A 25333-nucleotide genomic window follows, 5' to 3' on the forward strand; every position below is an offset into this window, starting at 1 on the left:
ATCACTAAATCAATCAGTGGAAGATAAATATTGGCCTCTGGGCTTGTGTGCCACTCCTGACTCCTGTGTGTGCCATCTCTCACTCAGTGGGCCATAGAAAGCCTATTTTTTTTTTATTTGGTTTCAAAATTCTCCCTGAAAAAAATCAATTTATTTTATTTGGTTTCTAAATTCTTCCTGAAAAAATAATTTTATTTTATTTTGTTTCTAAAGTCTCCCTGAAAAAAAAAAATCAGTGGGAGATTAATATTGCCCTTTCTGCTTGTGTGCCAGTCTTGACTTCTGGGTGTGCCATCTCTCTCTTTCAAATAGTGGGCAATAGAAAGCCTATTTATTTTTTTGGTTGATTTGGGTTCTAAATTCTACCTGAAAAAATCAATAAATCAATCAGTGGGAGATAAATATTGGCCTCTGGGCTTGTGTGCCACTCCTGACTCCTGTGTGTGCCATCTCTCACTCAGTGGGCCATAGAAAGCCTATTTATTTTTTTGGTTGATTTGGGTTCTAAATTCTACCTGAAAAAATCACTAAATCAATCAGTGGAAGATAAATATTGGCCTCTGGGCTTGTGTGCCACTCCTGACTCCTGTGTGTGCCATCTCTCACTCAGTGGGCCATAGAAAGCCTATTTATTTTTTTGTTTGATTTGGGTTATAAATTCTACCTGAAAAAATCAATAAATCAATCAGTGGGAGATAAATATTGGCCTCTGGGCTTGTGTGCCACTCCTGACTCCTGTGTGTGCCATCTCTCACTCAGTGGGCCATAGAAAGCCTATTTATTTTTTTGGTTGATTTGGGTTCTAATTCTACCTGAAAAAAACCAATAAATCAATCAGTGGGAGATAAATATTGGCCTCTGGGCTTGTGTGCCACTCCTGACTCCTGTGTGTGCCATCTCTCACTCAGTGGGCCATAGAAAGCCTATTTATTTTTTTGGTTGATTTGGGTTCTAAATTCTACCTGAAAAAATCACTAAATCAATCAGTGGAAGATAAATATTGGCCTCTGGGCTTGTGTGCCACTCCTGACTCCTGTGTGTGCCATCTCTCACTCAGTGGGCCATAGAAAGCCTATTTTTTTTTTATTTGGTTTCTAAATTCTCCCTGAAAAAATCATTTTATTTTTTTTGGTTTCTAACTTCTTCCTGAAAAAATCATTTTATTTTATTTTGTTTCTAAAGTCTCCCTGAAAAAAAAAATCAGTGGGAGATTATTATTGCCCTTTCTGCTTGTGTGCCAGTCTTGACTCCTGGGTGTGCCATCTCTCTCTCTCAAATAGTGGGCCATAGAAAGCCTATTTATTTTTTTGGTTGATTTGGGTTCTAAATTCTACCTGAAAAAATCACTAAATCAATCAGTGGGAGATAAATATTGGCCTCTGGGCTTGTGTGCCACTCCTGACTCCTGTGTGTGCCATCTCTCACTCAGTGGGCCATAGAAAGCCTATTTATTTTTTTGGTTGATTTGCGTTCTAATTCTACCTGAAAAAAACCAATAAATCAATCAGTGGGAGATAAATATTGGCCTCTGGGCTTGTGTGCCACTCCTGACTCCTGTGTGTGCCATCTCTCACTCAGTGGGCCATAGAAAGCCTATTTTTTTTTTTATTTGGTTTCTAAATTCTCCCTGAAAAAATCATTTTATTTTTTTTGGTTTCTAACTTCTTCCTGAAAAAATCATTTTATTTTATTTTGTTTCTAAAGTCTCCCTGAAAAAAAAAATCAGTGGGAGATTATTATTGCCCTTTCTGCTTGTGTGCCAGTCTTGACTCCTGGGTGTGCCATCTCTCTCTCTCAAATAGTGGGCCATAGAAAGCCTATTTATTTTTTTGGTTGATTTGGGTTCTAAATTCTACCTGAAAAAATCACTAAATCAATCAGTGGGAGATAAATATTGGCCTCTGGGCTTGTGTGCCACTCCTGACTCCTGTGTGTGCCATCTCTCACTCAGTGGGCCATAGAAAGCCTATTTATTTTTTTGGTTGATTTGGGTTCTAATTCTACCTGAAAAAAACCAATAAATCAATCAGTGGGAGATAAATATTGGCCTCTGGGCTTGTGTGCCACTCCTGACTCCTGTGTGTGCCATCTCTCACTCAGTGGGCCATAGAAAGCCTATTTATTTTTTTGGTTGATTTGGGTTCTAAATTCTACCTGAAAAAATCACTAAATCAATCAGTGGAAGATAAATATTGGCCTCTGGGCTTGTGTGCCACTCCTGACTCCTGTGTGTGCCATCTCTCACTCAGTGGGCCATAGAAAGCCTATTTTTTTTTTATTTGGTTTCTAAATTCTCCCTGAAAAAAATCAATTTATTTTATTTGGTTTCTAAATTCTTCCTGAAAAAATAATTTTATTTTATTTTGTTTCTAAAGTCTCCCTGAAAAAAAAAAATCAGTGGGAGATTAATATTGCCCTTTCTGCTTGTGTGCCAGTCTTGACTTCTGGGTGTGCCATCTCTCTCTTTCAAATAGTGGGCAATAGAAAGCCTATTTATTTTTTTGGTTGATTTGGGTTCTAAATTCTACCTGAAAAAATCAATAAATCAATCAGTGGGAGATAAATATTGGCCTCTGGGCTTGTGTGCCACTCCTGACTCCTGTGTGTGCCATCTCTCACTCAGTGGGCCATAGAAAGCCTATTTATTTTTTTGGTTGATTTGGGTTCTAAATTCTACCTGAAAAAATCACTAAATCAATCAGTGGAAGATAAATATTGGCCTCTGGGCTTGTGTGCCACTCCTGACTCCTGTGTGTGCCATCTCTCACTCAGTGGGCCATAGAAAGCCTATTTATTTTTTTGTTTGATTTGGGTTATAAATTCTACCTGAAAAAATCAATAAATCAATCAGTGGGAGATAAATATTGGCCTCTGGGCTTGTGTGCCACTCCTGACTCCTGTGTGTGCCATCTCTCACTCGGTGGGCCATAGAAAGCCTATTTTTTTTTTATTTGGTTTCTAAATTCTCCCTGAAAAAATCATTTTATTTTTTTGGGTTTCTAACTTCTTCCTGAAAAAATCATTTTATTTTATTTTGTTTCTAAAGTCTCCCTGAAAAAAAAATCAGTGGGAGATTAATATTGCCCTTTCTGCTTGTGTGCCAGTCTTGACTCCTGGGTGTGCCATCTCTCTCTCAAATAGTGGGCCATAGAAAGCCTATTTATTTTTTTGGTTGATTTGGGTTCTAAATTCTACCTGAAAAAAACACTAAATCAATCAGTGGGAGATAAATATTGGCCTCTGGGCTTGTGTGCCACTCCTGACTCCTGTGTGTGTCATCTCTCACTCAGTGGGCCATAGAAAGCCTATTTATTTTTTTGGTTGATTTGGGTTCTAAATTCTACCTGAAAAAATCAATAAATCAATCAGTGGGAGATAAATATTGGCCTCTGGGCTTGTGTGCCACTCCTGACTCCTGTGTGTGCCATCTCTCACTCAGTGGGCCATAGAAAGCCTATTTATTTTTTTGGTTGATTTGGGTTCTAAATTCTACCTGAAAAAATTAATAAATCAATCAGTGGGAGATACATATTGGCCTCTGGGCTTGTGTGCCACTCCTGACTCCTGTGTGTGCCATCTCTCACTCAGTGGGCCATAGAAAGCCTATTTATTTTTTTGGTTGATTTGGGTTCTAAATTCTACCTGCAAAAATCACTAAATCAATCAGTGGAAGATAAATATTGGCCTCTGGGCTTGTGTGCCACTCCTGACTCCTGTGTGTGCCATCTCTCACTCAGTGGGCCATAGAAAGCCTATTTTTTTTTATTTGGTTTCTAAATTCTCCCTGAAAAAATCATTTTATTTTATTTGGTTTCTAAATTCTTCCTGAAAAAATAATTTTATTTTATTTTGTTTCTAAAGTCTCCCTGAAAAAAAAAATCAGTGGGAGAATAATATTGCCCTTTCTGCTTGTGTGCCAGTCTTGACTCCTGGGTGTGCCATCTCTCTCTCTCAAATAGTGGGCCATAGAAAGCCTATTTATTTTTTTGGTTGATTTGGGTTCTAAATTCTACCTGAAAAAATCAATAAATCAATCAGTGGGAGATAAATATTGGCCTCTGGGCTTGTGTGCCACTCCTGACTCCTGTGTGTGCCATCTCTCACTCAGTGGGCCATAGAAAGCCTATTTATTTTTTTGGTTGATTTGGGTTCTAAATTCTACCTGAAAAAATCAATAAATCAATCAGTGGGAGATAAATATTGGCCTCTGGGCTTGTGTGCCACTCCTGACTCCTGTGTGTGCCATCTCTCACTCAGTGGGCCATAGAAAGCCTATTTATTTTTTTGTTTGATTTGGATTCTAAATTCTACCTGAAAAAATCAATAAATCAATCAGTGGGAGATAAATATTGGCCTCTGGGCTTGTGTGCCACTCCTGACTCCTGTGTGTGCCATCTCTCACTCAGTGGGCCATAGAAAGCCTTTTTTTTTTTTTTATTTGGTTTCTAAATTCTCCCTGAAAAAATCATTTTATTTTATTTGGTTTCTAAATTCTTCCTGAAAAAATCATTTTATTTTATTTTGTTTCTAAAGTCTCCCTGAAAAAAAAAAATCAGTGGGAGATTAATATTGCCCTTTCTGCTTGTGTGCCAGTCTTGACTCCTGGGTGTGCCATCTCTCTCTCTCTCTCAAATAGTGGGCCATAGAAAGCCTATTTAATTTTTTGGTTGATTTGAGTTCTAAATTCTACCTGAAAAAATCACTGAATCAATCAGTGGGAGATAAATATTGGCCTCTGGGCTTGTGTGCCACTCCTGACTCCTGTGTGTGCCATCTCTCACTCAGTGGGCCATAGAAAGCCTATTTATTTTTTTGTTTGATTTAGGTTATAAATTCTACCTGAAAAAATCAATAAATCAATCAGTGGGAGATAAATATTGGCCTCTGGGCTTGTGTGCCACTCCTGACTCCTGTGTGTGCCATCTCTCACTCGGTGGGCCATAGAAAGCCTATTTTTTTTTTATTTGGTTTCTAAATTCTCCCTGAAAAAATCATTTTATTTTTTTGGGTTTCTAACTTCTTCCTGAAAAAATCATTTTATTTTATTTTGTTTCTAAAGTCTCCCTGAAAAAAAAATCAGTGGGAGATTAATATTGCCCTTTCTGCTTGTGTGCCAGTCTTGACTCCTGGGTGTGCCATCTCTCTCTCAAATAGTGGGCCATAGAAAGCCTATTTATTTTTTTGGTTGATTTGGGTTCTAAATTCTACCTGAAAAAAACACTAAATCAATCAGTGGGAGATAAATATTGGCCTCTGTGCTTGTGTGCCACTCCTGACTCCTGTGTGTGCCACCTCTCACTCAGTGGGCCATAGAAAGCCTATTTATTTTTTTGTTTGATTTGGGTTCTAAATTCTACCTGAAAAAATCAATAAATCAATCAGTGGGAGATAAATATTGGCCTCTGGGCTTGTGTGCCACTCCTGACTCCTGTGTGTGCCATCTCTCACTCAGTGGGCCATAGAAAGCCTATTTTTTTTTTTATTTGGTTTCTAAATTCTCCCTGAAAAAATCATTTTATTTTTTTTGGTTTCTAACTTCTTCCTGAAAAAATCATTTTATTTTATTTTGTTTCTAAAGTCTCCCTGAAAAAAAAAATCAGTGGGAGATTATTATTGCCCTTTCTGCTTGTGTGCCAGTCTTGACTCCTGGGTGTGCCATCTCTCTCTCTCAAATAGTGGGCCATAGAAAGCCTATTTATTTTTTTGGTTGATTTGGGTTCTAAATTCTACCTGAAAAAATCACTAAATCAATCAGTGGGAGATAAATATTGGCCTCTGGGCTTGTGTGCCACTCCTGACTCCTGTGTGTGCCATCTCTCACTCAGTGGGCCATAGAAAGCCTATTTATTTTTTTGGTTGATTTGGGTTCTAATTCTACCTGAAAAAAACCAATAAATCAATCAGTGGGAGATAAATATTGGCCTCTGGGCTTGTGTGCCACTCCTGACTCCTGTGTGTGCCATCTCTCACTCAGTGGGCCATAGAAAGCCTATTTATTTTTTTGGTTGATTTGGGTTCTAAATTCTACCTGAAAAAATCACTAAATCAATCAGTGGAAGATAAATATTGGCCTCTGGGCTTGTGTGCCACTCCTGACTCCTGTGTGTGCCATCTCTCACTCAGTGGGCCATAGAAAGCCTATTTTTTTTTTATTTGGTTTCTAAATTCTCCCTGAAAAAAATCAATTTATTTTATTTGGTTTCTAAATTCTTCCTGAAAAAATAATTTTATTTTATTTTGTTTCTAAAGTCTCCCTGAAAAAAAAAAATCAGTGGGAGATTAATATTGCCCTTTCTGCTTGTGTGCCAGTCTTGACTTCTGGGTGTGCCATCTCTCTCTTTCAAATAGTGGGCAATAGAAAGCCTATTTATTTTTTTGGTTGATTTGGGTTCTAAATTCTACCTGAAAAAATCAATAAATCAATCAGTGGGAGATAAATATTGGCCTCTGGGCTTGTGTGCCACTCCTGACTCCTGTGTGTGCCATCTCTCACTCAGTGGGCCATAGAAAGCCTATTTATTTTTTTGGTTGATTTGGGTTCTAAATTCTACCTGAAAAAATCACTAAATCAATCAGTGGAAGATAAATATTGGCCTCTGGGCTTGTGTGCCACTCCTGACTCCTGTGTGTGCCATCTCTCACTCAGTGGGCCATAGAAAGCCTATTTATTTTTTTGTTTGATTTGGGTTATAAATTCTACCTGAAAAAATCAATAAATCAATCAGTGGGAGATAAATATTGGCCTCTGGGCTTGTGTGCCACTCCTGACTCCTGTGTGTGCCATCTCTCACTCGGTGGGCCATAGAAAGCCTATTTTTTTTTTATTTGGTTTCTAAATTCTCCCTGAAAAAATCATTTTATTTTTTTGGGTTTCTAACTTCTTCCTGAAAAAATCATTTTATTTTATTTTGTTTCTAAAGTCTCCCTGAAAAAAAAATCAGTGGGAGATTAATATTGCCCTTTCTGCTTGTGTGCCAGTCTTGACTCCTGGGTGTGCCATCTCTCTCTCAAATAGTGGGCCATAGAAAGCCTATTTATTTTTTTGGTTGATTTGGGTTCTAAATTCTACCTGAAAAAAACACTAAATCAATCAGTGGGAGATAAATATTGGCCTCTGTGCTTGTGTGCCACTCCTGACTCCTGTGTGTGCCACCTCTCACTCAGTGGGCCATAGAAAGCCTATTTATTTTTTTGTTTGATTTGGGTTCTAAATTCTACCTGAAAAAATCAATAAATCAATCAGTGGGAGATAAATATTGGCCTCTGGGCTTGTGTGCCACTCCTGACTCCTGTGTGTGCCATCTCTCACTCAGTGGGCCATAGAAAGCCTATTTTTTTTTTTATTTGGTTTCTAAATTCTCCCTGAAAAAATCATTTTATTTTTTTTGGTTTCTAACTTCTTCCTGAAAAAATCATTTTATTTTATTTTGTTTCTAAAGTCTCCCTGAAAAAAAAAATCAGTGGGAGATTATTATTGCCCTTTCTGCTTGTGTGCCAGTCTTGACTCCTGGGTGTGCCATCTCTCTCTCTCAAATAGTGGGCCATAGAAAGCCTATTTATTTTTTTGGTTGATTTGGGTTCTAAATTCTACCTGAAAAAATCACTAAATCAATCAGTGGGAGATAAATATTGGCCTCTGGGCTTGTGTGCCACTCCTGACTCCTGTGTGTGCCATCTCTCACTCAGTGGGCCATAGAAAGCCTATTTATTTTTTTGGTTGATTTGGGTTCTAATTCTACCTGAAAAAAACCAATAAATCAATCAGTGGGAGATAAATATTGGCCTCTGGGCTTGTGTGCCACTCCTGACTCCTGTGTGTGCCATCTCTCACTCAGTGGGCCATAGAAAGCCTATTTATTTTTTTGGTTGATTTGGGTTCTAAATTCTACCTGAAAAAATCACTAAATCAATCAGTGGAAGATAAATATTGGCCTCTGGGCTTGTGTGCCACTCCTGACTCCTGTGTGTGCCATCTCTCACTCAGTGGGCCATAGAAAGCCTATTTTTTTTTTATTTGGTTTCTAAATTCTCCCTGAAAAAAATCAATTTATTTTATTTGGTTTCTAAATTCTTCCTGAAAAAATAATTTTATTTTATTTTGTTTCTAAAGTCTCCCTGAAAAAAAAAAATCAGTGGGAGATTAATATTGCCCTTTCTGCTTGTGTGCCAGTCTTGACTTCTGGGTGTGCCATCTCTCTCTTTCAAATAGTGGGCCATAGAAAGCCTATTTATTTTTTTGGTTGATTTGGGTTCTAAATTCTACCTGAAAAAATCAATAAATCAATCAGTGGGAGATAAATATTGGCCTCTGGGCTTGTGTGCCACTCCTGACTCCTGTGTGTGCCATCTCTCACTCAGTGGGCCATAGAAAGCCTATTTATTTTTTTGTTTTATTTGGGTTCTAAATTCTACCTGAAAAAATCAATAAATCAATCAGTGGGAGATAAATATTGGCCTCTGGGCTTGTGTGCCACTCCTGACTCCTGTGTGTGCCATCTCTCACTCAGTGGGCCATAGAAAGCCTATTTTTTTTTATTTGGTTTCTAAATTCTCCCTGAAAAAATCATTTTATTTTATTTGGTTTCTAAATTCTTCCTGAAAAAATCATTTTATTTTATTTTGTTTCTAAAGTCTCCCTGAAAAAAAAAATCAGTGGGAGATTAATATTGCCTTTTCTGCTTGTGTGCCAGTCTTGACTCCTGGGTGTGCCATCTCTCTCTCTCAAATAGTGGGCCATAGAAAGCCTATTTATTTTTTTGGTTGATTTGGGTTCTAAATTCTACCTGAAAAAATCACTAAATCAATCAGTGGGAGATAAATATTGGCCTCTGGGCTTGTGTGCCACTCCTGACTCCTGTGTGTGCCATCTCTCTCTCAGTGGGCCATAGAAAGCCTATTTTTTTTTTATTTGGTTTCTAAATTCTCCCTGAAAAAATCATTTTATTTTATTTGGTTTCTAAATTCTTCCTGAAAAAATAATTTTATTTTATTTTGTTTCTAAAGTCTCCCTGAAAAAAAAAATCAGTGGGAAATTAATATTGCCCTTTCTGCTTGTGTGCCAGTCTTGACTCCTGGGTGTGCCATCTCTCTCTCTCAAATAGTGGGCCATAGAAAGCCTATTTATTTTTTTGGTTGATTTGGGTTCTAAATTCTACCTGAAAAAATCAATAAATCAATCAGTGGGAGATAAATATTGGCCTCTGGGCTTGTGTGCCACTCCTGACTCCTGTGTGTGCCATCTCTCACTCAGTGGGCCATAGAAAGCCTATTTATTCTTTTGGTTGATTTGGGTTCTAAATTCTACTTGAAAAAATCAATAAATCAATCAGTGGGAGATAAATATTGGCCTCTGGGCTTGTGTGTCACTCCTGACTCCTGTGTGTGTCATCTCTCACTCAGTGGGCCATAGAAAGCCTATTTATTTTTTTGGTTGATTTGGGTTCTAAATTCTACCTGAAAAAATCAATAAATCAATCAGTGGGAGATAAATATTGGCCTCTGGGCTTGTGTGCCACTCCTGACTCCTGTGTGTGCCATCTCTCACTCAGTGGGTCATAGAAAGCCTATTTATTTTTTTGTTGATTTGGGTTCTAAATTCTACCTGAAAAAATCACTAAATCAATCAGTGGGAGATAAATATTGGCCTCTGGGCTTGTGTGCCACTCCTGACTCCTGTGTGTGTCATCTCTCACTCAGTGGGCCATAGAAAGCCTATTTATTTTTTTGGTTGATTTGGGTTCTAAATTCTACCTGAAAAAATCAATAAATCAATCAGTGGGAGATAAATATTGGCCTCTGGGCTTGTGTGCCACTCCTGACTCCTGTGTGTGCCATCTCTCACTCAGTGGGCCATAGAAAGCCTATTTATTTTTTTGGTTGATTTGGGTTCTAAATTCTACCTGAAAAAATTAATAAATCAATCAGTGGGAGATACATATTGGCCTCTGGGCTTGTGTGCCACTCCTGACTCCTGTGTGTGCCATCTCTCACTCAGTGGGCCATAGAAAGCCTATTTATTTTTTTGGTTGATTTGGGTTCTAAATTCTACCTGAAAAAATCACTAAATCAATCAGTGGAAGATAAATATTGGCCTCTGGGCTTGTGTGCCACTCCTGACTCCTGTGTGTGCCATCTCTCACTCAGTGGGCCATAGAAAGCCTATTTTTTTTTTTATTTGGTTTCTAAATTCTCCCTGAAAAAATCATTTTATTTTTTTTGGTTTCTAACTTCTTCCTGAAAAAATCATTTTATTTTATTTTGTTTCTAAAGTCTCCCTGAAAAAAAAAATCAGTGGGAGATTAATATTGCCCTTTCTGCTTGTGTGCCAGTCTTGACTCCTGGGTGTGCCATCTCTCTCTCTCAAATAGTGGGCCATAGAAAGCCTATTTATTTTTTTGGTTGATTTGGGTTCTAAATTCTACCTGAAAAAATCACTAAATCAATCAGTGGGAGATAAATATTGGCCTCTGTGCTTGTGTGCCACTCCTGACTCCTGTGTGTGCCATCTCTCACTCAGTGGGCCATAGAAAGCCTATTTATTTTTTTGGTTGATTTGGGTTCTAATTCTACCTGAAAAAAACCAATAAATCAATCAGTGGGAGATAAATATTGGCCTCTGGGCTTGTGTGCCACTCCTGACTCCTGTGTGTGCCATCTCTCACTCAGTGGGCCATAGAAAGCCTATTTATTTTTTTGGTTGATTTGGGTTCTAAATTCTACCTGAAAAAATCACTAAATCAATCAGTGGAAGATAAATATTGGCCTCTGGGCTTGTGTGCCACTCCTGACTCCTGTGTGTGCCATCTCTCACTCAGTGGGCCATAGAAAGCCTATTTTTTTTTATTTGGTTTCTAAATTCTCCCTGAAAAAAATCAATTTATTTTATTTGGTTTCTAAATTCTTCCTGAAAAAATAATTTTATTTTATTTTGTTTCTAAAGTCTCCCTGAAAAAAAAAAATCAGTGGGAGATTAATATTGCCCTTTCTGCTTGTGTGCCAGTCTTGACTTCTGGGTGTGCCATCTCTCTCTTTCAAATAGTGGGCCATAGAAAGCCTATTTATTTTTTTGGTTGATTTGGGTTCTAAATTCTACCTGAAAAAATCAATAAATCAATCAGTGGGAGATAAATATTGGCCTCTGGGCTTGTGTGCCACTCCTGACTCCTGTGTGTGCCATCTCTCACTCAGTGGGCCATAGAAAGCCTATTTATTTTTTTATTTGGTTTCTAAATTCTCCCTGAAAAAATCATTTTATTTTATTTGGTTTCTAAATTCTTCCTGAAAAAATCATTTTATTTTATTTTGTTTCTAAAGTCTCCCTGAAAAAAAAAATCAGTGGGAGAATAATATTGCCCTTTCTGCTTGTGTGCCAGTCTTGACTCCTGGGTGTGCCATCTCTCTCTCTCAAATAGTGGGCCATAGAAAGCCTATTTATTTTTTTGGTTGATTTGGGTTCTAAATTCTACCTGAAAAAATCAATAAATCAATCAGTGGGAGATAAATTTTGGCCTCTGGGCTTGTGTGCCACTCCTGACTCCTGTGTGTGCCATCTCTCACTCAGTGGGCCATAGAAAGCCTATTTATTTTTTTGGTTGATTTGGGTTCTAAATTCTACCTGAAAAAATCAATAAATCAATCAGTGGGAGATAAATATTGGCCTCTGGGCTTGTGTGCCACTCCTGACTCCTGTGTGTGCCATCTCTCACTCAGTGGGCCATAGAAAGCCTATTTATTTTTTTGTTTGATTTGGATTCTAAATTCTACCTGAAAAAATCAATAAATCAATCAGTGGGAGATAAATATTGGCCTCTGGGCTTGTGTGCCACTCCTGACTCCTGTGTGTGCCATCTCTCACTCAGTGGGCCATAGAAAGCCTATTTTTTTTTTATTTGGTTTCTAAATTCTCCCTGAAAAAATCATTTTATTTTATTTGGTTTCTAAATTCTTCCTGAAAAATTCATTTTATTTTATTTTGTTTCTAAAGTCTCCCTGAAAAAAAAATCAGTGGGAGATTAATATTGCCCTTTCTGCTTGTGTGCCAGTCTTGACTCCTGGGTGTGCCATCTCTCTCTCTCTCAAATAGTGGGCCATAGAAAGCCTATTTAATTTTTTGGTTGATTTGGGTTCTAAATTCTACCTGAAAAAATCACTGAATCAATCAGTGGGAGATAAATATTGGCCTCTGGGCTTGTGTGCCACTCCTGACTCCTGTGTGTGCCATCTCTCACTCAGTGGGCCATAGAAAGCCTATTTATTTTTTTGTTTGATTTGGGTTATAAATTCTACCTGAAAAAATCAATAAATCAATCAGTGGGAGATAAATATTGGCCTCTGGGCTTGTGTGCCACTCCTGACTCCTGTGTGTGCCATCTCTCACTCGGTGGGCCATAGAAAGCCTATTTTTTTTTTATTTGGTTTCTAAATTCTCCCTGAAAAAATCATTTTATTTTTTTGGGTTTCTAACTTCTTCCTGAAAAAATCATTTTATTTTATTTTGTTTCTAAAGTCTCCCTGAAAAAAAAAATCAGTGGGAGATTAATATTGCCCTTTCTGCTTGTGTGCCAGTCTTGACTCCTGGGTGTGCCATCTCTCTCTCAAATAGTGGGCCATAGAAAGCCTATTTATTTTTTTGGTTGATTTGGGTTCTAAATTCTACCTGAAAAAAACACTAAATCAATCAGTGGGAGATAAATATTGGCCTCTGTGCTTGTGTGCCACTCCTGACTCCTGTGTGTGCCACCTCTCACTCAGTGGGCCATAGAAAGCCTATTTATTTTTTTGTTTGATTTGGGTTCTAAATTCTACCTGAAAAAATCAATAAATCAATCAGTGGGAGATAAATATTGGCCTCTGGGCTTGTGTGCCACTCCTGACTCCTGTGTGTGCCATCTCTCACTCAGTGGGCCATAGAAAGCCTATTTTTTTTTTTATTTGGTTTCTAAATTCTCCCTGAAAAAATCATTTTATTTTTTTTGGTTTCTAACTTCTTCCTGAAAAAATCATTTTATTTTATTTTGTTTCTAAAGTCTCCCTGAAAAAAAAAATCAGTGGGAGATTAATATTGCCCTTTCTGCTTGTGTGCCAGTCTTGACTCCTGGGTGTGCCATCTCTCTCTCTCAAATAGTGGGCCATAGAAAGCCTATTTATTTTTTTGGTTGATTTGGGTTCTAAATTCTACCTGAAAAAATCACTAAATCAATCAGTGGGAGATAAATATTGGCCTCTGGGCTTGTGTGCCACTCCTGACTCCTGTGTGTGCCATCTCTCACTCAGTGGGCCATAGAAAGCCTATTTATTTTTTTGGTTGATTTGGGTTCTAATTCTACCTGAAAAAACCAATAAATCAATCAGTGGGAGATAAATATTGGCCTCTGGGCTTGTGTGCCACTCCTGACTCCTGTGTGTGCCATCTCTCACTCAGTGGGCCATAGAAAGCCTATTTATTTTTTTGGTTGATTTGGGTTCTAAATTCTACCTGAAAAAATCACTAAATCAATCAGTGGAAGATAAATATTGGCCTCTGGGCTTGTGTGCCACTCCTGACTCCTGTGTGTGCCATCTCTCACTCAGTGGGCCATAGAAAGCCTATTTTTTTTTTATTTGGTTTCTAAATTCTCCCTGAAAAAAATCAATTTATTTTATTTGGTTTCTAAATTCTTCCTGAAAAAATAATTTTATTTTATTTTGTTTCTAAAGTCTCCCTGAAAAAAAAAATCAGTGGGAGATTAATATTGCCCTTTCTGCTTGTGTGCCAGTCTTGACTTCTGGGTGTGCCATCTCTCTCTTTCAAATAGTGGGCCATAGAAAGCCTATTTATTTTTTTGGTTGATTTGGGTTCTAAATTCTACCTGAAAAAATCAATAAATCAATCAGTGGGAGATAAATATTGGCCTCTGGGCTTGTGTGCCACTCCTGACTCCTGTGTGTGCCATCTCTCACTCAGTGGGCCATAGAAAGCCTATTTATTTTTTTGTTTGATTTGGGTTATAAATTCTACCTGAAAAAATCAATAAATCAATCAGTGGGAGATAAATATTGGCCTCTGGGCTTGTGTGCCACTCCTGACTCCTGTGTGTGCCATCTCTCACTCGGTGGGCCATAGAAAGCCTATTTTTTTTTTATTTGGTTTCTAAATTCTCCCTGAAAAAATCATTTTATTTTTTTGGGTTTCTAACTTCTTCCTGAAAAAATCATTTTATTTTATTTTGTTTCTAAAGTCTCCCTGAAAAAAAAATCAGTGGGAGATTAATATTGCCCTTTCTGCTTGTGTGCCAGTCTTGACTCCTGGGTGTGCCATCTCTCTCTCAAATAGTGGGCCATAGAAAGCCTATTTATTTTTTTGGTTGATTTGGGTTCTAAATTCTACCTGAAAAAAACACTAAATCAATCAGTGGGAGATAAATATTGGCCTCTGTGCTTGTGTGCCACTCCTGACTCCTGTGTGTGCCACCTCTCACTCAGTGGGCCATAGAAAGCCTATTTATTTTTTTGTTTGATTTGGGTTCTAAATTCTACCTGAAAAAATCAATAAATCAATCAGTGGGAGATAAATATTGGCCTCTGGGCTTGTGTGCCACTCCTGACTCCTGTGTGTGCCATCTCTCACTCAGTGGGCCATAGAAAGCCTATTTTTTTTTTTATTTGGTTTCTAAATTCTCCCTGAAAAAATCATTTTATTTTTTTTGGTTTCTAACTTCTTCCTGAAAAAATCATTTTATTTTATTTTGTTTCTAAAGTCTCCCTGAAAAAAAAAATCAGTGGGAGATTAATATTGCCCTTTCTGCTTGTGTGCCAGTCTTGACTCCTGGGTGTGCCATCTCTCTCTCTCAAATAGTGGGCCATAGAAAGCCTATTTATTTTTTTGGTTGATTTGGGTTCTAAATTCTACCTGAAAAAATCACTAAATCAATCAGTGGGAGATAAATATTGGCCTCTGGGCTTGTGTGCCACTCCTGACTCCTGTGTGTGCCATCTCTCACTCAGTGGGCCATAGAAAGCCTATTTATTTTTTTGTTTGATTTGGGTTATAAATTCTACCTGAAAAAATCAATAAATCAATCAGTGGGAGATAAATATTGGCCTCTGGGCTTGTGTGCCACTCCTGACTCCTGTGTGTGCCATCTCTCACTCGGTGGGCCATAGAAAGCCTATTTTTTTTATATTTGGTTTCTAAATTCTCCCTGAAAAAATCATTTTATTTTTTTGGGTTTCTAACTTCTTCCTGAAAAAATCATTTTATTTTATTTTGTTTCTAAAGTCTCCCTGAAAAAAAAATCAGTGGGAGATTAATATTGCCCTTTCTGCTTGTGTGCCAGTCTTGACTCCTGGGTGTGCCATCTCTCTCTCTCAAATAGTGGGCCATAGAAAGCCTATTTATTTTTTTGGTTGATTTGGGTTCTAAATTCTACCTGAAAAAAACACTAAATCAATCAGTGGGAGATAAATATTGGCCTCTGTGCTTGTGTGCCACTCCTGACTCCTGTGTGTGCCACCTCTCACTCAGTGGGCCATAGAAAGCCTATTTATTTTTTTGTTTGATTTGGGTTCTAAATTCTACCTGAAAAAATCAATAAATCAATCAGTGGGAGATAAATATTGGCCTCTGGGCTTGTGTGCCACTCCTGACTCCTGTGTGTGCCATCTCTCACTCAGTGGGCCATAGAAAGCCTATTTTTTTTTTTTATTTGGTTTCTAAATTCTCCCTGAAAAAATCATTTTATTTTTTTTGGTTTCTAACTTCTTCCTGAAAAAATCATTTTATTTTATTTTGTTTCTAAAGTCTCCCTGAAAAAAAAAATCAGTGGGAGATTAATATTGCCCTTTCTGCTTGTGTGCCAGTCTTGACTCCTGGGTGTGCCATCTCTCTCTCTCAAATAGTGGGCCATAGAAAGCCTATTTATTTTTTTGGTTGATTTGGGTTCTAAATTCTACCTGAAAAAATCACTAAATCAATCAGTGGGAGATAAATATTGGCCTCTGGGCTTGTGTGCCACTCCTGACTCCTGTGTGTGCCATCTCTCACTCAGTGGGCCATAGAAAGCCTATTTATTTTTTTGGTTGATTTGGGTTCTAATTCTACCTGAAAAAAACCAATAAATCAATCAGTGGGAGATAAATATTGGCCTCTGGGCTTGTGTGCCACTCCTGACTCCTGTGTGTGCCATCTCTCACTCAGTGGGCCATAGAAAGCCTATTTATTTTTTTGGTTGATTTGGGTTCTAAATTCTACCTGAAAAAATCACTAAATCAATCAGTGGAAGATAAATATTGGCCTCTGGGCTTGTGTGCCACTCCTGACTCCTGTGTGTGCCATCTCTCACTCAGTGGGCCATAGAAAGCCTATTTTTTTTTTATTTGGTTTCTAAATTCTCCCTGAAAAAAATCAATTTATTTTATTTGGTTTCTAAATTCTTCCTGAAAAAATAATTTTATTTTATTTTGTTTCTAAAGTCTCCCTGAAAAAAAAAAATCAGTGGGAGATTAATATTGCCCTTTCTGCTTGTGTGCCAGTCTTGACTTCTGGGTGTGCCATCTCTCTCTTTCAAATAGTGGGCCATAGAAAGCCTATTTATTTTTTTGGTTGATTTGGGTTCTAAATTCTACCTGAAAAAATCAATAAATCAATCAGTGGGAGATAAATATTGGCCTCTGGGCTTGTGTGCCACTCCTGACTCCTGTGTGTGCCATCTCTCACTCAGTGGGCCATAGAAAGCCTATTTATTTTTTTGTTTTATTTGGGTTCTAAATTCTACCTGAAAAAATCAATAAATCAATCAGTGGGAGATAAATATTGGCCTCTGGGCTTGTGTGCCACTCCTGACTCCTGTGTGTGCCATCTCTCACTCAGTGGGCCATAGAAAGCCTATTTTTTTTTTATTTGGTTTCTAAATTCTCCCTGAAAAAATCATTTTATTTTATTTGGTTTCTAAATTCTTCCTGAAAAAATCATTTTATCTTATTTTGTTTCTAAAGTCTCCCTGAAAATAAAAATCAGTGGGAGATTAATATTGCCTTTTCTGCTTGTGTGCCAGTCTTGACTCCTGGGTGTGCCATCTCTCTCTCTCAAATAGTGGGCCATAGAAAGCCTATTTATTTTTTTGGTTGATTTGGGTTCTAAATTCTACCTGAAAAAATCACTAAATCAATCAGTGGGAGATAAATATTGGCCTCTGGGCTTGTGTGCCACTCCTGACTCCTGTGTGTGCCATCTCTCTCTCAGTGGGCCATAGAAAGCCTATTTTTTTTTTATTTGGTTTCTAAATTCTCCCTGAAAAAATCATTTTATTTTATTTGGTTTCTAAATTCTTCCTGAAAAAATAATTTTATTTTATTTTGTTTCTAAAGTCTCCCTGAAAAAAAAAAATCAGTGGGAAATTAATATTGCCCTTTCTGCTTGTGTGCCAGTCTTGACTCCTGGGTGTGCCATCTCTCTCTCTCAAATAGTGGGCCATAGAAAGCCTATTTATTTTTTTGGTTGATTTGGGTTCTAAATTCTACCTGAAAAAATCAATAAATCAATCAGTGGGAGATAAATATTGGCCTCTGGGCTTGTGTGCCACTCCTGACTCCTGTGTGTGCCATCTCTCACTCAGTGGGCCATAGAAAGCCTATTTATTCTTTTGGTTGATTTGGGTTCTAAATTCTACTTGAAAAAATCAATAAATCAATCAGTGGGAGATAAATATTGGCCTCTGGGCTTGTGTGTCACTCCTGATTCCTGTGTGTGTCATCTCTCACTCAGTGGGCCATAGAAAGCCTATTTATTTTTTTGGTTGATTTGGGTTCTAAATTCTACCTGAAAAAATCAATAAATCAATCAGTGGGAGATAAATATTGGCCTCTGGGCTTGTGTGCCACTCCTGACTCCTGTGTGTGCCATCTCTCACTCAGTGGGTCATAGAAAGCCTATTTATTTTTTTGGTTGATTTGGGTTCTAAATTCTACCTGAAAAAATCACTAAATCAATCAGTGGGAGATAAATATTGGCCTCTGGGCTTGTGTGCCACTCCTGACTCCTGTGTGTGTCATCTCTCACTCAGTGGGCCATAGAAAGCCTATTTATTTTTTTGGTTGATTTGGGTTCTAAATTCTACCTGAAAAAATCAATAAATCAATCAGTGGGAGATAAATATTGGCCTCTGGGCTTGTGTGCCACTCCTGACTCCTGTGTGTGCCATCTCTCACTCAGTGGGCCATAGAAAGCCTATTTATTTTTTTGGTTGATTTGGGTTCTAAATTCTACCTGAAAAAATTAATAAATCAATCAGTGGGAGATACATATTGGCCTCTGGGCTTGTGTGCCACTCCTGACTCCTGTGTGTGCCATCTCTCACTCAGTGGGCCATAGAAAGCCTATTTATTTTTTTGGTTGATTTGGGTTCTAAATTCTACCTGAAAAAATCACTAAATCAATCAGTGGAAGATAAATATTGGCCTCTGGGCTTGTGTGCCACTCCTGACTCCTGTGTGTGCCATCTCTCACTCAGTGGGCCATAGAAAGCCTATTTTTTTTTATTTGGTTTCTAAATTCTCCCTGAAAAAATCATTTTATTTTATTTGGTTTCTAAATTCTTCCTGAAAAAATAATTTTATTTTATTTTGTTTCTAAAGTCTCCCTGAAAAAAAAAATCAGTGGGAGAATAATATTGCCCTTTCTGCTTGTGTGCCAGTCTTGACTCCTGGGTGTGCCATCTCTCTCTCTCAAATAGTGGGCCATAGAAAGCCTATTTATTTTTTTGGTTGATTTGGGTTCTAAATTCTACCTGAAAAAATCAATAAATCAATCAGTGGGAGATAAATATTGGCCTCTGGGCTTGTGTGCCACTCCTGACTCCTGTGTGTGCCATCTCTCACTCAGTGGGCCATAGAAAGCCTATTTATTTTTTTGGTTGATTTGGGTTCTAAATTCTACCTGAAAAAATCAATAAATCAATCAGTGGGAGATAAATATTGGCCTCTGGGCTTGTGTGCCACTCCTGACTCCTGTGTGTGCCATCTCTCACTCAGTGGGCCATAGAAAGCCTATTTATTTTTTTGTTTGATTTGGATTCTAAATTCTACCTGAAAAAATCAATAAATCAATCAGTGGGAGATAAATATTGGCCTCTGGGCTTGTGTGCCACTCCTGACTCCTGTGTGTGCCATCTCTCACTCAGTGGGCCATAGAAAGCCTATTTTTTTTTTTTATTTGGTTTCTAAATTCTCCCTGAAAAAATCATTTTATTTTATTTGGTTTCTAAATTCTACCTGAAAAAATCATTTTATTTTATTTTGTTTCTAAAGTCTCCCTGAAAAAAAAAATCAGTGGGAGATTAATATTGCTCTTTCTGCTTGTGTGCCAGTCTTGACTCCTGGGTGTGCCATCTCTCTCTCTCTCAAATAGTGGGCCATAGAAAGCCTATTTAATTTTTTGGTTGATTTGGGTTCTAAATTCTACCTGAAAATATCACTAAATCAATCAGTGGGAGATAAATATTGGCCTCTGGGCTTGTGTGCCACTTCTGACTCCTGTGTGTGCCATCTCTCACTCAGTGGGCCATAGAAAGCCTATTTATTTTTTTCTTTGATTTGGGTTCTAAATTCTACCTGAAAAAATCAATAAATCAATCAGTGGGAGATAAATATTGGCCTCTGGGCTTGTGTGCCACTCCTGACTCCTGTGTGTGCCATCTCTCACTCGGTGGGCCATAGAAAGCCTATCTTTTTTTTTAATTTGGTTTCTAAATTCTCCCTGAAAAAATCATTTTATTTTTTTGGGTTTCTAACTTCTTCCTGAAAAAATCATTTTATTTTATTTTGTTTCTAAAGTCTCCCTGAAAAAAAAAATCAGTGGGAGATTAATATTGCCCTTTCTGCTTGTGTGCCAGTCTTGACTCCTGGGTGTGCCATCTCTCTCTCTCAAATAGTGGGCCATAGAAAGCCTATTTATTTTTTTGGTTGATTTGGGTTCTAAATTCTACCTGAAAAAATCACTAAATCAATCAGTGGGAGATAAATATTGGCCTCTGGGCTTGTGTGCCACTCCTGACTCCTGTGTGTGCCATCTCTCACTCAGTGGGCCATAGAAAGCCTATTTATTTTTTTGGTTGATTTGGGTTCTAATTCTACCTGAAAAAAACCAATAAATCAATCAGTGGGAGATAAATATTGGCCTCTGGGCTTGTGTGCCACTCCTGACTCCTGTGTGTGCCATCTCTCACTCAGTGGGCCATAGAAAGCCTATTTATTTTTTTGGTTGATTTGGGTTCTAAATTCTACCTGAAAAAATCACTAAATCAATCAGTGGAAGATAAATATTGGCCTCTGGGCTTGTGTGCCACTCCTGACTCCTGTGTGTGCCATCTCTCACTCAGTGGGCCATAGAAAGCTTTTTTTTTTTTTATTTGGTTTCTAAATTCTCCCTGAAAAAAAATCATTTTATTTTATTTGGTTTCTAAATTAATCCTGAAAAAATAATTTTATTTTATTTTGTTTCTAAAGTCTCCCTGAAAAAAAAAATCAGTGGGAGATTAATATTGCCCTTTCTGCTTGTGTGCCAGTCTTGACTCCTGGGTGTGCCATCTATCTCTTTCAAATAGTGGGCCATAGAAAGCCAATTTATTTTTTTGGTTGATTTGGGTTCTAAATTCTACCTGAAAAAATCAATAAATCAATCAGTGGGAGATAAATATTGGCCTCTGGGCTTGTGTGCCACTCCTGACTCCTGTTTGTGCCATCTCTCACTCAGTGGGCCATAGAAAGCCTATTTTTTTTTTTGGTTGATTTGGGTTCTAAATTCTACCTGAATAAATCAATAAATCAATCAGTGGGAGATAAATATTGGCCTCTGGGCTTGTGTGCCACTCCTGACTCCTGTGTGTGCCATCTCTCACTCTGTGGGCCATAGAAAGCCTATTTTTTTTTTATTTGGTTTCTAAATTCTCCCTGAAAAAATCATTTTATTTTATTTGGTTTCTAAATTCTTCCTGAAAAAATCATTTTATTTTATTTTGTTTCTAAAGTCTCCCTGAAAAAAAAAATCAGTGGGAGATTAATATTGCCCTTTCTGCTTGTGTGCCAGTCTTGACTCCTGGGTGTGCCATCTCTCTCTCTCAAATAGTGGGCCATAGAAAGCCTATTTATTTTTTTGGTTGATTTGGGTTCTAAATTCTACCTGAAAAAATCACTAAATCAATCAGTGGGAGATAAATATTGGCCTCTGGGCTTGTGTGCCACTCCTGACTCCTGTGTGTGCCATCTCTCTCAGTGGGCCATAGAAAGCCTATTTTTTTTTTTTTTTGGTTTCTAAATTCTCCCCAAAAAAATAATTTTATTTTATTTGGTTTCTAAATTCTTCCTGAAAAAATCATTTTATTTTATTTTGTTTCTAAAGTCTCCCTGAAAAAAAAAAAATCAGTGGGAGATTAATATTGCCCTTTCTGCTTGTGTGCCAGTCTTGACTCCTGGGTGTGCCATCTCTCTCTCTCAAATAGTGGGCCATAGAAAGCCTATTTATTTTTTTGGTTGATTTGGGTTCTAAATTCTACCTGAAAAAATCAATAAATCAATCAGTGGGAGATAAATATTGGCCTCTGGGCTTGTGTGCCACTCCTGACTCCTTGGGGGGCCATCTCTCACTCAGTGGGCCATAGAAAGCCTATTTTTTTTTTTGTTTGGTTTCTAAATTCTCCCTGAAAAAATCATTTTATTTTATTTGGTTTCTAAATTCTTCCTGAAAAAATCATTTTATTTTATTTTGTTTATAAAGTCTCCCTGAAAAAAAAAAAATCAGTGGGAGATTAATATTGCCCTTTCTGCTTGTGTGCCAGTCTTGACTCCTGGGTGTGCCAACTCTCTCTCTCACATAGTGGGCCATAGAAAGCCTATTTATCTTTTTGGTTGATTTGGGTTCTGAATTCTACCTGAAAAAATCAATAAATCAATCAGTGGGAGATAAATATTGGCCTCTGGGCTTGTGTGCCACTCCTGACTCCTGTGTGTGCCATCTCTCACTCAGTGGGCCATAGAAAGCCTTTTTTTTTTTTTATTTGGTTTCTAAATTCTCCCTGAAAAAATCATTTTATTTTATTTGGTTTCTAAATTCTTCCTAAAAAAATCATTTTATTTTATTTTGTTTCTAAATTCTCCCTGAAAAAAAAAAAAATGGGAGATTAATATTGACATTTGTGCTTGAGTGACAGTCCTGCGTGTGTGGCATCTCTGTGATTTGGTGCCACAGAAAACAGAGTGTGTAACATTGTGCCTGATTTTCCTTGCGGTCTTACCAACCTGTAAAGGGATATCGAAATCATACTGAAGTTATAGCTCACCGTGTAAGTTGTTTGACAGCAACAAATAAAGTTACTTTGGTTAAGTTTATAAAACAATGAGGAAGTCTGGTGCAAGAGGTCGTGGCCGGGGGCGTTCATTGTCAGCTGGTAATGATGGTAGTGGTAGTGGAGCATCAGGTGGTCGTGGGAAAAAAAATATTCCACCTAAGTCTGGAGCTGTGGAGCCAGGTTCGTCGTCTGGCTACACAAGGCCTCGAACGCTCTCTTTTCTGGGAGTTGGAAAACCGCTTTTGAAGCCGGAGCAGCAACTGCAAATTTTGGCTTACCTTGCTGACTCAGCCTCTAGCTCTTTTGCCTCCTCTTCTGAAACTGGTAAATGTAAAAGCAGCGCGTCGTTTGTGGATGTTCACGGTCAGGGACAAGTCGCTTCCTTGTCCTCTTCAGCAAAAACAACAAGAGAGAAGGATGCAGTAGGCGACACGACGGGTTACTCCATGGAGCTCTTTACACATACCGTCTCTGGCTTAGAAAGTGAAACAGTTAACAGGCCATGCCCATTACAAGTAGATTCTGACATGGAGTGCACTGATGCACAGCCACAGCCAGACTACTATGCTGGTCCTTTGCCTCAGACCACAACATTGCCCTCTCAGGGTACTGATCCACAATCAGACCCTGATGAGACTATGTTGCCCCGTCACGAACGCTATACCACCGACCGACATGGTGACACAGACGAAGTTGCACACGAGCTAGAAGAGGAGGTTATAGATGACCCAGTTGTTGACCCCGATTGGCAGCCATTGGGGGAACAGGGTGCAGGCGGCAGTAGTTCTGAAGCGGAGGTGGAGGAGGGGCCGCAGCAGGCATCAACATCGCAACAGGTTCCATCTGCCGGGCCCGTATCTGGCCCAAAACGCGTGGCAAAGCCAAAACCTGTTGGAGGACAGCGTGGCCATCCGGTTAAAGCTCAGTCTGCAATTCCTGAAAAGGGATCCGATGCTAGGAAGAGTGCAGTCTGGCATTTTTTTAAACAACATCCAATTGATCAGCGCAAAGTCATCTGTCAAAAATGTTCAACTAGCTTAAGCAGAGGTCAGAATCTGAAAAGTCTCAATACAAGTTGCATGCATAGACATTTAACCACCATGCATTTGCAAGCCTGGACTAACTACCAAACGTCCCTTAAGGTTGTAGCACCCTCGGCCAATGAAGCTAGTCAGCAACGCAACATCCCTTCCGTCACTGTAAGGCCACCATTTTCCGCACTACCGGCAGTATCTGTGCAGGTTTCTTTGCCAGCCCAAAGCAGTCAGGGTCAGGGAATCACCAGTTTTGTAGGAGGAAATACTGAATCTAGGGCACCGGCGGAAACAATACCGTCTCCAACCGTCTCTCAGTCTGCCATGTCCACCGACACACCTGCTAGTTCCACGATCTCTAGCTCTCCAGTCCAGCTCACCCTACATGAGACTCTGGTTAGAAAAAGGAAGTACTTATCCTCGCATCCGCGTACACAGGGTTTTAACGCCCACATAGCTAGACTAATCTCGTTAGAGATGATGCCCTACTGGTTAGTTGAAAGCGAAGCTTTCAAAGCCCTGATGGAGTACGCTGAACCACGCTACGAGCTACCCAGTCGTCACTTTTTTTCCAGAAAAGCCATCCCAGCCCTGCACCAGCATGTTAAACAGCGCATCGTCCATGCACTCAGGCAATCTGTGAGTACAAAGGTGCACCTGACTACAGATGCATGGACCAGTAGGCATGGCCAGGGACGTTACGTGTCCATCACGGCACACTGGGTGAATGTGGTGGATGCAGGGTCCACAGGGGACATCAATTTCGGGACAGTTGTGCCTAGCCCACGGTCTAGGAAACAGTTGGCTGTAGGCGTTCGCACCCCCTCCTCCTCCTCCTCGTCCTCCTGCAGAAGCGACAGCTCTTCCACAGACCGCAGTCGCCCAACCACTCCATCGGCAGCTGTCACTGTTGCACACCAGTTGTCCCATTATGGGCCAGCTACTGGCAAGCGTCAGCAGGCTGTATTGGCTATGAAGTGTTTGGGCGACAACAGACACACCGCGGAAGTTCTGTCCGAGTTCTTGCAGTAAGAAACGCAGTCGTGGCTGGGCACAGTAGATCTTGAGGCAGGCAAGGTAGTGAGTGATAACGGAAGGAATTTCATGGCTGCCATCTCCCTTTCCCAACTCAAACACATTCCTTGCCTGGCTCACACCTTAAACCTGGTGGTGCAGTGCTTATTGAAAACTTATCCTGGGTTCTCCGACCTGCTCCTCAAAGTGCGTGGACTTTGCTCACATATCCGCCGTTCGCCTGTACACTCCAGCCGTATGCAGACCTATCAGCGGTCTTTGAACCTTCCCCAGCATCGCCTAATCATAGACGTTGCAACAAGGTGGAACTCAACACTGCACATGCTTCAGAGACTGTGCGAACAGAGGCGGGCTGTTATGTTTCTGTGGGAGGATACACATACACGGGCAGGCAGTAGGATGGCAGACATGGAGTTGTCAGGTGTGCAGTGGTCGAAGATACAAGACATGTGCCAAGTCCTTCAGTGTTTTGAGGAATGCACAAAGGCTGGTTAGTGCAGACAACGCCATAATAAGCATGAGCATCCCCCTAATGTGTCTGCTGATGCAAAGTTTGACGCACATAAAGGATCAGGCGTCTGCACCAGAGGAAGAGGAAAGCCTTGATGACAGTCAGCCATTGTCTGGTCAGGGCAGTGTATAGGACGAGGTAGCGGGCGAAGAGGAGGTGGAGGACGAGGAGGACGAGGAGGATGATGGGGATGAGTATATTTTTAATGAGGAAGCTTTCCCGGGGGCACTGGAAATTGGTGGCGTGGCAAGGCCGGGTTCTGGTTTTTTGAGGGACACAAGTGACGTAGATTTGCCTGAAACTGCCCCTCAACCAATCACAAACGCAGATTTGACAACTGGAACTTTGGCCCACATGGCGGATTATGCCTTACGTATCCTCAAAAGGGACACACGCATTACAAAAATGATGAACGATGACGATTACTGGTTGGCCTG

The sequence above is a fragment of the Ranitomeya imitator genome, chromosome 3 (assembly GCF_032444005.1).
Source record: "Ranitomeya imitator isolate aRanImi1 chromosome 3, aRanImi1.pri, whole genome shotgun sequence".
Classification (NCBI taxonomy): domain Eukaryota; kingdom Metazoa; phylum Chordata; class Amphibia; order Anura; family Dendrobatidae; genus Ranitomeya; species Ranitomeya imitator.